General features: G+C 39.7%; 1 protein-coding gene across 1 annotated transcript in view; it reads right to left on the reverse strand.

Annotated features, from left to right (window-relative positions):
- Window positions 1-14,430, reverse strand: part of CDH12 (cadherin 12) — a 503,695-nt gene that overhangs the window by 438,740 nt on the left and 50,525 nt on the right. The window lies entirely within an intron of this gene.

The following is a 14,430-nucleotide window of genomic DNA, read 5'->3' on the forward strand; positions in this document are numbered from 1 at the left end:
TGGTAGAGCAAAATGTGCTTCAGATATCTTGTCGATAAAACTTGTAAATGACTACCAGAATCATAAACTACCTTAGCAAGCTATAACTTCAAATAAAAAAGAAATAGTGTTCATTTCCAATTCCACATTCCAATCGTTTGAGTCCTCTTTAATGATACATGGACTTTCTACACCATTTTCATGTTCTCCAGGTACTTTTCTGATACAATGAATTCATCATTCACAATATCCCTAAAGATGTAGGAGGTAGATGGTTATCATTACGCTAAATTCTTCCTTCTCACTAAATTACAAGCTCCTTGAGAGCAGGGAACATACATCTGTTGCTTTTGAGCTATCCCGAGTGCTTTAGGTGAATAATAATAATGTTGGTATTTGTTAAGCGCTTACTATGTGCCGAGCACTGTTCTAAGCGCTGGGGTAGACACAGGGGAATCAGGTTGTCCCACGTGGGGCTCACAGTCTTCATCCCCATTTTACAGATGAGGGAACTGAGGCACAGAGAAGTTAAGTGACTTGCCCACAGTCACACAGCCAAGTGGCAGAGCTGGGATTCGAACTCATGAGCCCCAACTCCAAAGCCCATGCTCTTTCCACTTAGCCACGCTGCTTCTCCGCAATTACGGGAACACCTCCTAGATGTGCTTAGAAAAGAGACATTTTCAATTCTCATAAAGAGCTCACCCTCTACTGGGAGAAAAAAGACAGGCATAAAAATACATCAACAAATAGGAAAAATAAATGTGTTTGCACAATTGAATCGTATACAAATCCCAGGGCAGATGCTGGGCATAAATACATACAGAGTAGAGGTGGTTGATAGCATGACCCCTCAATCAATTCCACTTATTCATAATTTTCAATTTGCCTATCAGGACTTTGAACAACAAAAGTCTCAGGTTTTTTGTCGTTTATCATTTTTTCCCCTTGCTCTTTCTCTTAGTATGCAGTGAGTGGGGTCCCTTCCCATTCGCTGTCTTTTTTATTCAAAGTTGTGCCTGATCGCAGTTGGCTGTTCCCACCCTCCCTTCTGAGGGGATGGGTTTTTTCGTCCACACAAAAAGTCTGAAATGGTATGAATTGTAAGATAAACTCTCTACTGTTCCTCAGAGGGCAGCTGCAGGTAGTTTTCAATCAAGAGTATTCACTGTTTCACAGGGAATGTATCTACCAAGTCTTGTCCTCTCCCAGGAGCTTAGAACAGCGCTCTGCGCAGAGTCCTCAGTGAATACCAGTGATAGATGTGTGAGTTTTTCTAACCCATGTTCCTTGTTCTTAAGGGGTGACTATAGTTCAATAGGATCCTCACATTCCAACCAGTCTGACATTCAGAAAATTCTATTTGAAATGGAGACTTAAAGACTCTAAAAATGTGTAGGTGAGTTTAGCATCTACCCCATCCAAACGTCTAAAGATACCAATTTCAAAACTCTTTGAAGTTGTTTAAGTTGCAGTTTCTTTGACAGTTTGTCCAGCGTGCTATCTGATGCAAGATTATTGGTGTTTATGATAGTAAACAAAACCATAACATCTGTGTAAGTGAGACACTTTGTAGAATTTTAATTATTCAAATATTTTAGAGAATGCATTCACAACAGGTTGAATGTACAGTATATAAAAGTTTGGTATTTATTAAGCTCTTGTTGTTGGCCCAAGCACTGTACTACATGCTGAGGTAATAATAATAATAGTAATGTTGGTATTTGTTAAGCGCTGACTATATGCTGAGCACTGTTCTAAGCACTGGGGTAGATACAGGGTAATCAGGTTGTCCCACGTGAGGCTCACAGTCTCAATCCCCATTTTATAGATGAGGGAACTGAGGCCCAGAGAAGTTAAGTGACTTGTCCAAAGTCACACAGCTGACAGGTGGTGGTGCCAGGATTAGAACCCATGACCTCTGACTCCTAAACCCGTGCTCTTTCCACTGAGCCACGCTGGGTAGAAACAGGGCCATCAGATCTGCCACAGTACCTGCCCTACATCCTGCTCACAATCTAAAAGGATGGAAAACTAGGTATTTGAACTTCAATCTTCATTTTATAGTTGAGAAAATGGAGGCACAGAGAGATTAAAAGACTTTCTTAACATCACACAGCATATCAGCAACAGAGTTGGACAGAGAACCCAGATCCCACCAGATGGTACACTACTTGAGGACAAGGACTTTGTCTTCCAACTTATTGGTGTACTTTGCACAGTGCTCTGCACAGAGTAAGCACTCAATACGGAGCAGCTTAGCCTATGAGGAGCAGTGTGGCCTAGTGGAAAGAGCATGGGCCAGGCAGTCAAAGGACCTGGCTTCTTATCCCTGCTCTGCCACTACTCTACTGTGTGACCTTGAGCAAGTCACAAGTTCTCTATTCCTCAATTCTCTCATCTGTCTAATGGGGATTAAATCTGACATCCTCTTATTTAGACAGTTAGCCCCTTGTGGGGCACATAACTGTGTTCAATTTAATTGTACTATGTCCAGCCCAGTGCTTAGCACAATACTTGGCAACCAGTAAGCTCTTAACATGTATAGTAATAATAATCAACATTATTGATTGATTCCTGTACCCCATTCCCCCACTCCACCCACTATCTTCATTGCATTCATTTAATATTCAGTTTTTGAGCCGTTTCATTCATTCATTCAATAGTATTTATTAAGCGCTTACTATGTGCAGAGCACTGTAATAAGCACTTGGAATGTACAAATCGGCAACAGATAGAGACAGTCCCTGCCCTTTGATGGGTTTACAGTCTAATCGGGGGAGACAGGCAGACAAGAACTTTTCCAAGTTTAGTCTCTGGAAAAAGAACCAAGGAAGGAGTCAAGTGGTGAATTGATATTTGATAAAATAAAAGCCTCTCAAAAAAAAAAAAACCCTCTTGAATGTGTTCAACATTTTGGGGAACTTAGGGAAATTGACTTGTGCTGCTTCATTTCATACGGACATGAAATGGGCAAAATGGATTTGCATGTCATATAAGAATGGGAAGAAATAAAGATGGGTGCCAATTTTGCCTTGGTGATATTGCTAATTTTCTCCCAAAGTGGAACAGACAAGCACAGGAGATTAGGGGTAAACTCACTGGTGCAAGTTAATCACAAGCGAACTGGCAGAAAGTAACCTGTTAATACCAAAGTTCTTTAGGCAATCAAGCTATAGAAAAAAATGATTAAACTACACCTTTATTAACTCTCAGTGAAGAACCTGAGAATTAGTTGCTTTTTGAGTTAGTGTAGGACTTTCTTCTACAACAATAAGCAACATGAGCATTTCAAAAACATAGGCACATCGTCTCTCCCAAACACTAACTATATCAGACTTTCTCATCCTCAGCATCACTAGTCTTCCTGACAAACACATTGGAAAAATGTGGAATCCTATTTAATTCCTTTCTCTTCTCTGTTGCCCAAGAACTTCTAGTACCTACCCTGCCTTGGTGAAATCGCTACTTTGTTTCAGCCACAATTCTACAACAGACCAGGGCTATCAGCAATAATATCCTGGATAGATTTCCTGGCACAATTGCTTTCCAACCCGGAACAGTCTATTGTAGTCACCCCTCTTTTTTTTCCCCCCCTCTCCATTTTTCCAGCGACTTGGGCAAATCATTTGACTTCTCTGTGCCTCAGTTACCTCATCTGTAAAATGGGGATTAAGACTGAGTGCTATATGGGACAAGGACTGTGTCCAACCAGATTAATCTTTATCTACCTTAGAACAGTACTTGACACAGGGTAAGCACTTAACAAGTACCATAATTATTTCTATTATCATCATCATCACTAGCAACTGGCCAGAATAGAGAGTACAGGGCCTTACACATAGTAAGTGTTTAACAAATGCCATTTAAAAAAAAAGGAAAAAAAGACATCTTTATGGCTGCAGTTGCCTAGATGGGTAGGTACAGGAGAATGTAGAAGTGGGGATGGATTTGCAAAATATAACAAGGCAATGCCCATTCATTTCCCCTTCCTCTCTCTTTTCCACCTTTTTTCTCCTCAGCTCTGGTTTGCTTGATGCATGTTCCCAGTCAAAATCTAGTTTCTCTAATAAGCTTTATTAGAGAAGCAGTGTGGTCTAGTAATAGGTATACAGGAATGGGTGTCAGAGGACCTGGGTTCTAATCCCAGAATTTAGAGAAGCAGTGTGGCTCAGTGGCAAGAGCCCAGGCTTGGGAGTCAGAGGTCATAGGTTTGAATCCCGGCTCTGCCACTTGTCAGCTGTGTGACTTTGGGCAAGTCACTTCACTTCTCTGGGCCTCAGTTACCTCATCTATAAAATGGGGATGAAGACTGTGAGCCTCACGTGGGACAACCTGATTACCCTGTATCTACCCCAGCGCTTAGAACAGTGCTCTGCACATAGTAAGCGCTTAACAAATACCAACATTATTAATCCGAGTTCAACCACGTATCTGCTCTGCGACCATGGGCAAGTCACATTACTTTTCTGTGTCTCAGTTCCCTCATCTGAAAAATAGGGATTCAATAGTTCTTCTCCTTCTATGCAGACGATGAGCCCCTATGTGGCACATGGACTGTGTCAACTAGAGTATCGTGTACCCACCCCAGCGCTTAGCACATAGTAAGTGATCAACAAGTGTTATTATTTTTATTAATTGCTTTAATACACACGACTGAAATTTCTTATAACCTTATTTACTTTAGGCAAATAGTGCGAGGGAGATTGAATTATTTTCAAGGGGGTTTTGGCTGTCTTTTAAAGGTACTGAGTGCTTACTGTGTGCAGAGCACTGTACCAAGGTCTTGGGAGAGTAAAAGGGAAGCAGCCTGGCCTAGTGGATAGAGCACGGGCCTTGGAGTCAGAAGGTCATGAGTTCTAATCCCAGCTCTGTCACTGGTCTGCTGTGTGGCCTTGGGCAAGTCACTTCACTTATCTGTGCCTCAGTTAAATCATATGTAAAATGGGGATTGAGATTGTGAGCACCATGTGAACAGGGTCTCTGTACAACCCTCTGTTAGTATCCACACAGTAAATGCTTAATATTATTATTATTACTAATTCAGAAAGATTCCACGTGTTCATACTTTCTGACCTACAAGCCTGGACATTCAGATAGTGTCACAGATAGAGGCAGCAGAATTTTTTTTTAATTAAAAGAAAAATTGCATCAGCTCAAAAATATTTCAAAAAAAAATAAGCAGACTTTTTCTGGAAATATTTTATCACTTTTTCCTAGGATTTTCAGATAGGTACTAAGACGCAAGAAAATATGTCATACTATATGGGATTATATATATTTTCAAAGACGTTGCAACATTAAAGCTGGAAGTTTAAATACATAAAAGCTTGGAAATAGAAAAGTTATGGTTGTCATAGCAACATAATCCTACCTGCCAGCATGGATAGGATCCCCCTACACACTCTCCTTTGCCACACAGAGTTCTGAGTGTCCCCAGTGGAGTTGTTCTGAAGGAAGTAACTCAACTACAGGTATGGAGTTTAATGCTTATTTAAATCGATCAAATTGCATTCTGGATTGTTAGGGCATAGGAAAATGAATTGAAGGACCAGTAACCTCAGGGTCGATGTGAAGGAATAAAAGTAACCATTAAAATCTCTTTCTCGGGTTTTAACTGTTCAGCGTCTCACAGATTTCAGTTAATGACAAAATTATCTATAATATTCATTATACATAATCCAGCCCGCTATATTCAATAGATGGGGACCTCCTTTTAGCAGGGACTGTGCCATTTACTATTACTGAAGTTCCCCAATAACTTCGTTCAGGGCACTACACACTGCCAGAGCTCAAATGATACAGTGGATGAATTGATTAATCACACTAAAACACTAATATATACCTCAGTAGATTTGGTTACCTTCAAGCATCTTGCCTGGTACTGTAAGAAACTTTAAGATACATATTGTAGCTTTTGACCGGCCCACTCTCAGAGGATTGTGATATTTTCTTTTTCAAGTAGTAAATGAGACAGTGCATGTTAACATTTGGGGCTAAGCACGGACATAAGAACGATAACACAGAAAAGATAAAAACTGATCAAATTAATGAAGCATTCTCTTTGTGTTGAAGTATTGTGCTAAACCCTAGGAAAGACATAACATGGACACACTGCTTGTCTCATAAGGGATTCAGAATCCAGGAGGGAAGGAGGGAGAACAGGGTATTTTATCACCATTTAAAAAATGAATGAATGGAAGCACAGAGAAGTTAAGTGACTTGCCCACGGTCAAACAACAGACAAGTGAGGAAGGTGGAACTAGAATCAGGTCTCCTGATCCTCAGTCCTGGGGTCTTTCCACTAGATAACTTGTGGCTCTTCAACAAGAATTAATGGACTTGGACAAGAAAATAGGAAAGGACTATTTGTGTTGAATCAGGGGGGATAGGGAAGGAGTGGGTGTAATTGAAGCTTCAGGTTCAAATGTCAAGAGAATTAAACCTTTTCAAGGCAGAAGTGTCAAACATTGCCTCAGGAAAGAACTCAATCTTAAAGGATCTATCAACTTGCTTGCTTCTGCATCGTGCCCAGGACAACCTCCAACGTTGTGATGTGGAAGACAGATTTTGCTTATGCTGGATCAATCAATAAATCAGTAGTGTTTATTGAGGGATTACTGTGTGCAGACCACTAGAGTAAAAGTGTTTGGGGCAGTTGGTAGACATGATCGCTGCTCACCAAGAATTTACAGAGTACAAGGATTCCTTCCTAAGTCACTAAGTCACAGATTGGGCAGCTCAAATGTATAATTCAAAGGGTTTCAGTGACACCCCCAGCTCCATTAGTTCAAAGACCTATCACAAAGGACTAGAAATACCTTCTCCCCACCAGTTTCAGGTCTCTTACCTAACCCTCAAGTGTGACAGTATATAATAGCTGGAAATAACTACACTATATTTTTTTTCCCCCACCAGTGATTGAGAAAGGAACAGACTTGACACCTTCTGATCCAACTTGACAGGATGTCCCTTACAGTTCTTCCAATTCTGCATTGCAATTTTGCTTTAGGATACTTCTGGAACACTTTGGTACCAGAAGATATGAAATACTAGACCAAAGGCATAATCTTTGGTCCGTAAGATAGAACAATTCTTACAAGGTCACGCAGTATAATTGAACAGTGAAGTAATAAAAGTGGGATTTCTACAACAGATGGAAAGAAAAAATGTTCCTTAGATTATGGTTGCCGATACCCATGACCAAAACTTACACTCCCTTTATAAGTGCTGAAAGATAATTAGTGAATATGAGGTCTAGACAATAAATCGTACTTTATGTGAAGGTGATGCAGTACTGTGATCTCTCAGTTGCCTGGATTAGCACCTGCCAAGGAATCTATTTTAGACTCACACAAAGATTCCTTCTCTTTGTGTTTCAAAGCGGTCTCAGTGGACCAATCTTCAATTTCCCGAAAGTTGCAGGATGACAGTTCAGTGTACTGGGTTTTGAATGAAGCAAGGCTTAGTTGTGTTTGGCAGTTTTGTACTTCAAACTACTACCCTTCTTCCCAGATAATGGGGTCAGGCACTGTGCAGACTTTTCTTTTTTTTTTGGATCTGAGTCCCCAGAGAAGGAATGAAATGGATATCTTTTAGAGAACATTGTGGTAAAAATAGAACACAAGAATTTATTAATATGTGTAGGGGGGAACTGGGACAAGGGAAAATATAGACAGACATGGAGCCTGTTAACATTCTTTGTATCACAAAATGAAACCAGTGCAAAATTAGCCCTCACTTCCTCTACTCTTAATCTCTTCTACATTGCCCTGATGGCTTCCCTTAGTCACCAGCTCCCACCTAGACCCAAAGCACATATGTACACATCTATTCATTCATGCATTCAAACTTATTTGAGTTTCCACTGTTTGCAAACCGCTGTACTAAGCCCTTGGGAGGGTATGAAAAGGACATCCCCAGCCCACAACGAACTCCATCATTTAAGTATTGGTTTATATTCAAGTCTGTCACCCTCTCGGGCCTGTGAGCTCGTTGTGGGCAGGGCATGTGTCTGCTATACTGTTGTGTGGTAGTCCTCCAAATGTCTAGTACAGTGCTCTGCACAAGGTAAGGGCTCAATAAAAATGGTTTGACTGATTAAAATCAATAGTATTTACACAGCACTTAATTAAAAACGTGGTCAGAGTGCATGGTCTAGAAAGAATAGGGAGGTCACTAATAGAAGCGAGTTAGATCTGTGCCCAGCTTAACGACCTTTTATATTACCCTGGGAAAGATATTTAGCCCCATTTTTAATGGAAATACTAAGGCACTGATTTGAGACATCTGGTCCCATCTATATCTCAACCATCTTAAGAGGTTTAAGTGCTAAGTGCTTTGAAAAGCAAAGCACTATAAAAAATATAAAAAAATATATTTTTTTTCTAATTTACAATGTGGTTTTCTTGAGTTCTCATAACAATTGAAGTTATGTACAAGGTTTCACTCCCTGAAAATCCACTGCAATGTACCATGTAGGACACAATCCTCTACTTCAATAATATTATTTTTGATTATCAAAAATCCTCTACTGGAATGATACTGATGGATGGTGTCACCAAAATCATCATTATGTGTCAAGCACTGTTCTAAGCACTGGGGTAGATACAAGGTTATCAGGTTGCCCCACGTGGGGCTCACAGTCTTAATGCCCATTTTACAGATGATGTAACTGAGGCACAGAGAAGTTAAATGACTTGCCCAAAGTCACACAGCTGACAAGTGGCAGATTTGGGATCAGAACCCATGACCTCTGACTCCCAAGCCACTGAGCCACACTGCTTGTGCACATAGGAAATGCTTAATAATATTACTAAAAGCCATTGAATTGATTCGATCTTGATTAAATACTTTAAATGTAAATAATACATACTTTAAGCTTAGAACTCAGAACTGCCCTGCCCGTACGTGCATGTGTATGTGTGTGTGTGTGTGTGTGTGTGTGTGCGTGTTTATACAATCTTCCACTGTATTGAGGGACATGAATTTGAGTGCAATAGTAATTTGTCACTTTAAGTAATGAACCACACCCGACAAATCCTCTCAGACACCCAGGTCAAAAAGATTAGGAAATTGTGTAATTATAATAATTGCTACCACAATCATCCATCTGTCTCACTTCAACAAGAATTTTGGAATCCAGTTTCTTGGTCCTGTGCGGATGAGCTGAACTCTAGCACTGAAAGAAGTGGTGAAATGAAATCTAGTGTCTGTTTAGCTCCTCCTAGGATAGACATTTAATTGAAACACAGGCTGCCACAGTGCAATATTCCCTTTTGCTAATTGGTCTTTGGAGACAGTTCAGAATTAGTCCAATTATCGCCTGCTTAAGTCCCCATACCTCAACAAAGAGAACGAAAATAATGAAGGTCACCTTCCCATTCAACTAATAATAAACCGGGCTAAAACATGCAGTGCTTTTAAAGACACAAGTTTCCAGGAGTTGGGGTCTCCAACCATTCGGTTGAATAGAGAAAATTGGGCAGTTGTTCAAAGACCATGATGTACATGGTCTCACAGACACCTTTATTTTCTTCATTTATTTTCAAAGAATGGTTGCCTTTGGACAGTTCCCCTAAACTGCTCAAAAATTCCACGGATATGAGTCTGCCTACCAAAGTACTTTTAAGTTTCTTTCATAGCATTAGTTTCATGATGTTATATGGGTGCTGAACTCTTTCCACTTTACTGGAGTCATTTTAGCTACTCTGAATTGTTGTAAATTCATCCAAATAGAAGCTATAATGAAACAAAAACATATAATTCAGAAACACCATTGAGTTCACCCAGTTAGTGTTTTCTATAAGTAAATGCTGCACCTGAGCAAATAAGGAGAATGATTTTGACAGAAAATGGGCCAATGACAAGGCAGAAGTCTCTGATGTGACCTCAAGTGAGTGCTATGATTCTGGAACATTTTAATTGTGATCCTGTGAGAGTCTCCATTTTCTACAGGATGAACAGATGCACTGTGGGCATGACTAGACATATAAATATACGTGTATATACCGTATTTGTAGGCAAAAACATTTCTAAAGTAGTTAAATATTTAAAGATAATGGAGATGTGTACCGATAGATCAAAGTCTTAGCTTTTTCACAACACTAGAGGGAATTAGGCTGGAGATGAAAAAGCTTGAAAGGGAAAGGAGATCATGGCGAAGAGAACAAAAGGATACAAACCATCCACTATCCAAAATAATGTTGTCACTGAAATAAAATGAGGCTATTTAAGTAGTCTTGTTGAAAATTATATAAATTTATAAGAGAGAGGGAGAGATATGGAGAAAAGCAGGGCTTTAGAACCGCGAGAAGCAAGATGGCTGAGTAAGAAGCAGTGTGGCCTAGTGGAAAGACCAAAGACCTGGGAGTGAAAGGACCTGCATTCCAATCCTGTCTCCACCATTTGGTTCTCGTGTGATATTGGGCAAGTTACTTAACTTCTCTTTGCCTCAGGTACCTCATCTGTAAAATGGGAATTAAAACAGTGAGCCTCATGTGGAGGATGGATTGTGCGCACCCTGATTAGCTTGTATCACAACCCCAGTGCTTATGACAGTGCCTGGCATGTAGTACTTAAATACCATGAACAAACAACACAACAACAAAACTGGCCTGCTAGTTCTTGTCTATTTTGTGAATTAGAGCAGTATTTTGTTTGGTTTTAAAAATCTTAAAGGGAAATTGAGTTTCCTGAATATTTAGTGCAGCATTCTGTATGTAACAGGCAAAACTCTGGGCAGATGGATGTAGATTTCAAAGATATAGCAACACATTACTCATTAACTCTGCAATGCTATTTGTATTACTTTTTATTGAAAAATTATACTTTCTAAAATCCAAATCACTTGGTGAATTCTAAATTTATTAGGGACCTTTGATCAACTGTGATTAAAAGGAACATCATCTAATATCTCCCTAATTAATGACTTGCAGATGTTGGCATTTTAAAATTTCTGTTGACTAAAACATATTGCTTTTGATTATGAAGCTACGCATTTCCATCCATAATGAGTTCCCTGCATGATATTGTGTAGAACTCAGTTTCCATAAGCACACGCCAATCAGTCATCACTACACTCTGTGGTACTTTGATCATAAAAATAACAGCTGCAGTGATTATCTCAAAATGTTTAAAGAAACTTGACACGGACACAGAAATCACTGAATATAACTGATTTTATCATACCTATACTAGTGCTTAGCACAATGCCTGGCACACACTAAGCACTTAAAGATCACAATTATTATGATTATTTCATTGTCATGATCTCATACTGGTCTCACTACATTCTTATTAGCTTCGGATGAACAAGTATAACACTTCCAGTTTATACATGGAAAAGCTGAGCCACAGTTAAGTCGGGTGTGGCACAGTAAGGGATCTTGCTGAATAAAGGATTAATGTCCATCTCCAAGTAAAGGGCCGTCCTCCACCTCAAACACTGAATAACAATATGAACAGGATGTCCTCTCGGGATCGCAGAGAAGGTACAGAAATTAATACATTAATTCTGTGGAACCATCCAGCTACAAAAGTGATTCCATTACTAATCAATCATACGATCAGAAAGCAAGGTAATACCTTCACAAGTCATCTAATCCATTCAGAATCCTATTTCCAAAGAGCTCTGAGAGATTCCACAGTTTCATTCATAATCCCATCCTCACCCTCCTGTCTTTATCGATAGCCAACCTAAAAGGAGCAGTTTCATCTAAGTTCCTCAGTTACCCGACAGTTCAGTGTCTCTACCTGAGAAGGATTCACCTTTTTCATTTGCAGAGTCAGACAATGGACAGAGAGGAAATTACTTCAACAGGTAGCTATAACTTCCAAGCTGCTAGGGAAACATTTGGTCGAGTTCCATCCTCACTGAAGAGAGTGTGCTGTGGTCATCATACTCTAGAAAGTAATCAGCTTTTCTTGACAAAAGTCACTGCCAAGTCAATTTCTGATTCTTCAATAATGTAAGTAATTCACTTTTGCTTTTCTTCCTGCATCACATCTCGTGGATCATCCCCTCCCTCCCCACAAAAACTGCTCCCGCTCTGGTACAAACTCTTGTCTTTCCATAACTAGACGACCACATTTGTCTCCTTGCTGGTCACCCAGGTTCACCCAATCTTATTGTTTTTAGCACGTACTGTAAGCAGAGCACTGTATTAAGTGCTTGGGAGAATATGACACAACAGAGGTTGGTAGACACATTCCCTGGCCACACAGAGTTTACATTTCCAGCTCCAATCTATGCAACCAGCTGCCAAATCCTAAATTATCTATCGTTCAGCCCACATCACCCCTCTGATCAAAACATTCCGTCACTCTTCCCTGTGTCTCTTCACATCAAAGACTCTGTACAATAGTTCACAAGCCTCCCCACAATTATTATGATTTAATTTTTATTGTCTCATATGGGTTTTGCTACCCTCTTATCTACTCTCTTTGGCTATTTCCCAAACCACTGTCTTCATTCTTTCCAAGCCAACCTTCTAGTTGTACCTCCTTATTGATTATTTTGCTTCCATGTCCTTATTCATGCCATTCCCTTAGCTTGGAACTCCCTGGTTCTCCTCAGTCATACCACAACTCTCCTCCCATTCAAATCTTTCCTAATATCCCACCTCTTTCAGCAAGACTTTCCAAATTGATTTCCCAGCACGCTGAATCGTATCAATCCTTCAACTAACTTATGAACATATTTACAACCACCTTAGCACTCACGTGCATCTCAATTCAATTATCTTGCCCACTCTACATTTCTTTTGTCTCCCACTTTAGAATGTAAGCACTTTGTGGGCAGAGAATGTGTTGCTTCTTTTGTGTAGTTCCCAAGTACCTAGCACAGTACAGCATACCAAGTGGGCCCTCGAGAAATGTTACTACTAGAGAATGTGTGTTTGTTAGAGAGGCAGAGAAAAAGAGAGGGGGACAGAGAGAAAGAGTGCACAGAAGCACAAGAGAGAGAAAGACAGGCCTCACATTTCAAACATACTACTAGTGAAAGTCACAATTTACCTACTGATGAGTATGTGTCTGCCCTTTTTTGTGTGTTGGTACATTTGTGCTATGCAGTGCTTGGTGCCCTTGGTGATTTTTACTTTCCTTTTCCATTACCTTTATTACTCTTATTAAACTCCTGCTTGCAAGTGTCTTGTTGTGAGCTTTATTTGTCAATTCCTTAATCAGGTTTTTGGCTTCTTACAGTTTCTCCAAATACTGTAACTTCTTCTGACAGGAAAAATAAAAATTGATATACAAAGTAATCAATAGTGTTCTGCTCCAGTCTACAATTTGAGTGAAATTCAAAGCCTTTCTGACCGTGTTCAGAGCATCAGATCTATAATTATCTATTTTGGACAGACCTTCTAGGCTGCAATTCCCAGAACCAAATATGCTTCCCAGATCATTTAAAGTTTAGTTGCAGCCCCTCCTGGGCAGAGGGAAGAGTTTTAAAAGTCCATTAAGCTATAAAGAGCATCATAGGCATCAAAGGTTGCATATTAATTACTTATACTGCTAATAAAGGATACAAAAGGGACTGACAAAATCAGAACCAAAAAAATCAATGTGCAAATCATTGTTAACCATGTTTCACACACTTTTTGATTTCTCTTCAAGGCAAGATATTAAAGTCACTAGACTGTTAATTAGAATCCTACTTATCAGGTTTTATTTCCCTGTGACAAGTTCTATCACAGATTATTAAAAATATCACATTGGGTACATTAGGGCAAACATTTCCTACCTCTAGGATACCCACAGAGAAATTCTGATTAATGCACCCAAACTAATATTAACTCTACCTGCAGAGAAAGAGTATGAAAATAAACAACAGCTGTTCTTCTGGATAATAACGCATGTGGTTCTCAATGGCTGGTGCTAACAATGATCTTCCTTTTCTGAGCCATAGAGACAGAAAAGATGCCAATTAAGTCAAATTCTCCTAGATGATTGTGAGCAAATCTGTATGCGAACTCACTCAGGAAACACACAGCATGTAACACCTGGCTAACTGTGCAAACTATAGAGCATATTCTGATTATGTCATGTCACCTTTAAATTATATACTGTTACTTATGCATATTAATGTCTGTCTCCTCCTCTGGGCTATAAGCTCATTGTGGTCAGGAACTTTGTCTTCTAACTCTGTTGTACTCTCCCAGCCCTTATTACAGCGCTTCGCACAAAGTAGTGTTTTGTTGTTGGTTTTTTTACACATTATTCAAAATTCCCTGAGAAAATCCCAGACTTAATTTAGACCTCATTCCATTTTAACTTGTCATCACTGAAAATGGAGACCTGGCTATGGTGTCACTCCTTCTCCCGTCAAATATTTGAGTGACTTGATCAATTTAGCCCACAGATTCTCTCTTCTCCTGCCAGTCACAGAACGTAATGATCACATTTGAGTGTAAGTTTCTTGTCGGCAGGGAACTTTTCTCATGCTTC

The sequence above is a fragment of the Ornithorhynchus anatinus genome, chromosome X3 (genome assembly GCF_004115215.2).
Source record: "Ornithorhynchus anatinus isolate Pmale09 chromosome X3, mOrnAna1.pri.v4, whole genome shotgun sequence".
Lineage (NCBI taxonomy): Eukaryota > Metazoa > Chordata > Mammalia > Monotremata > Ornithorhynchidae > Ornithorhynchus > Ornithorhynchus anatinus.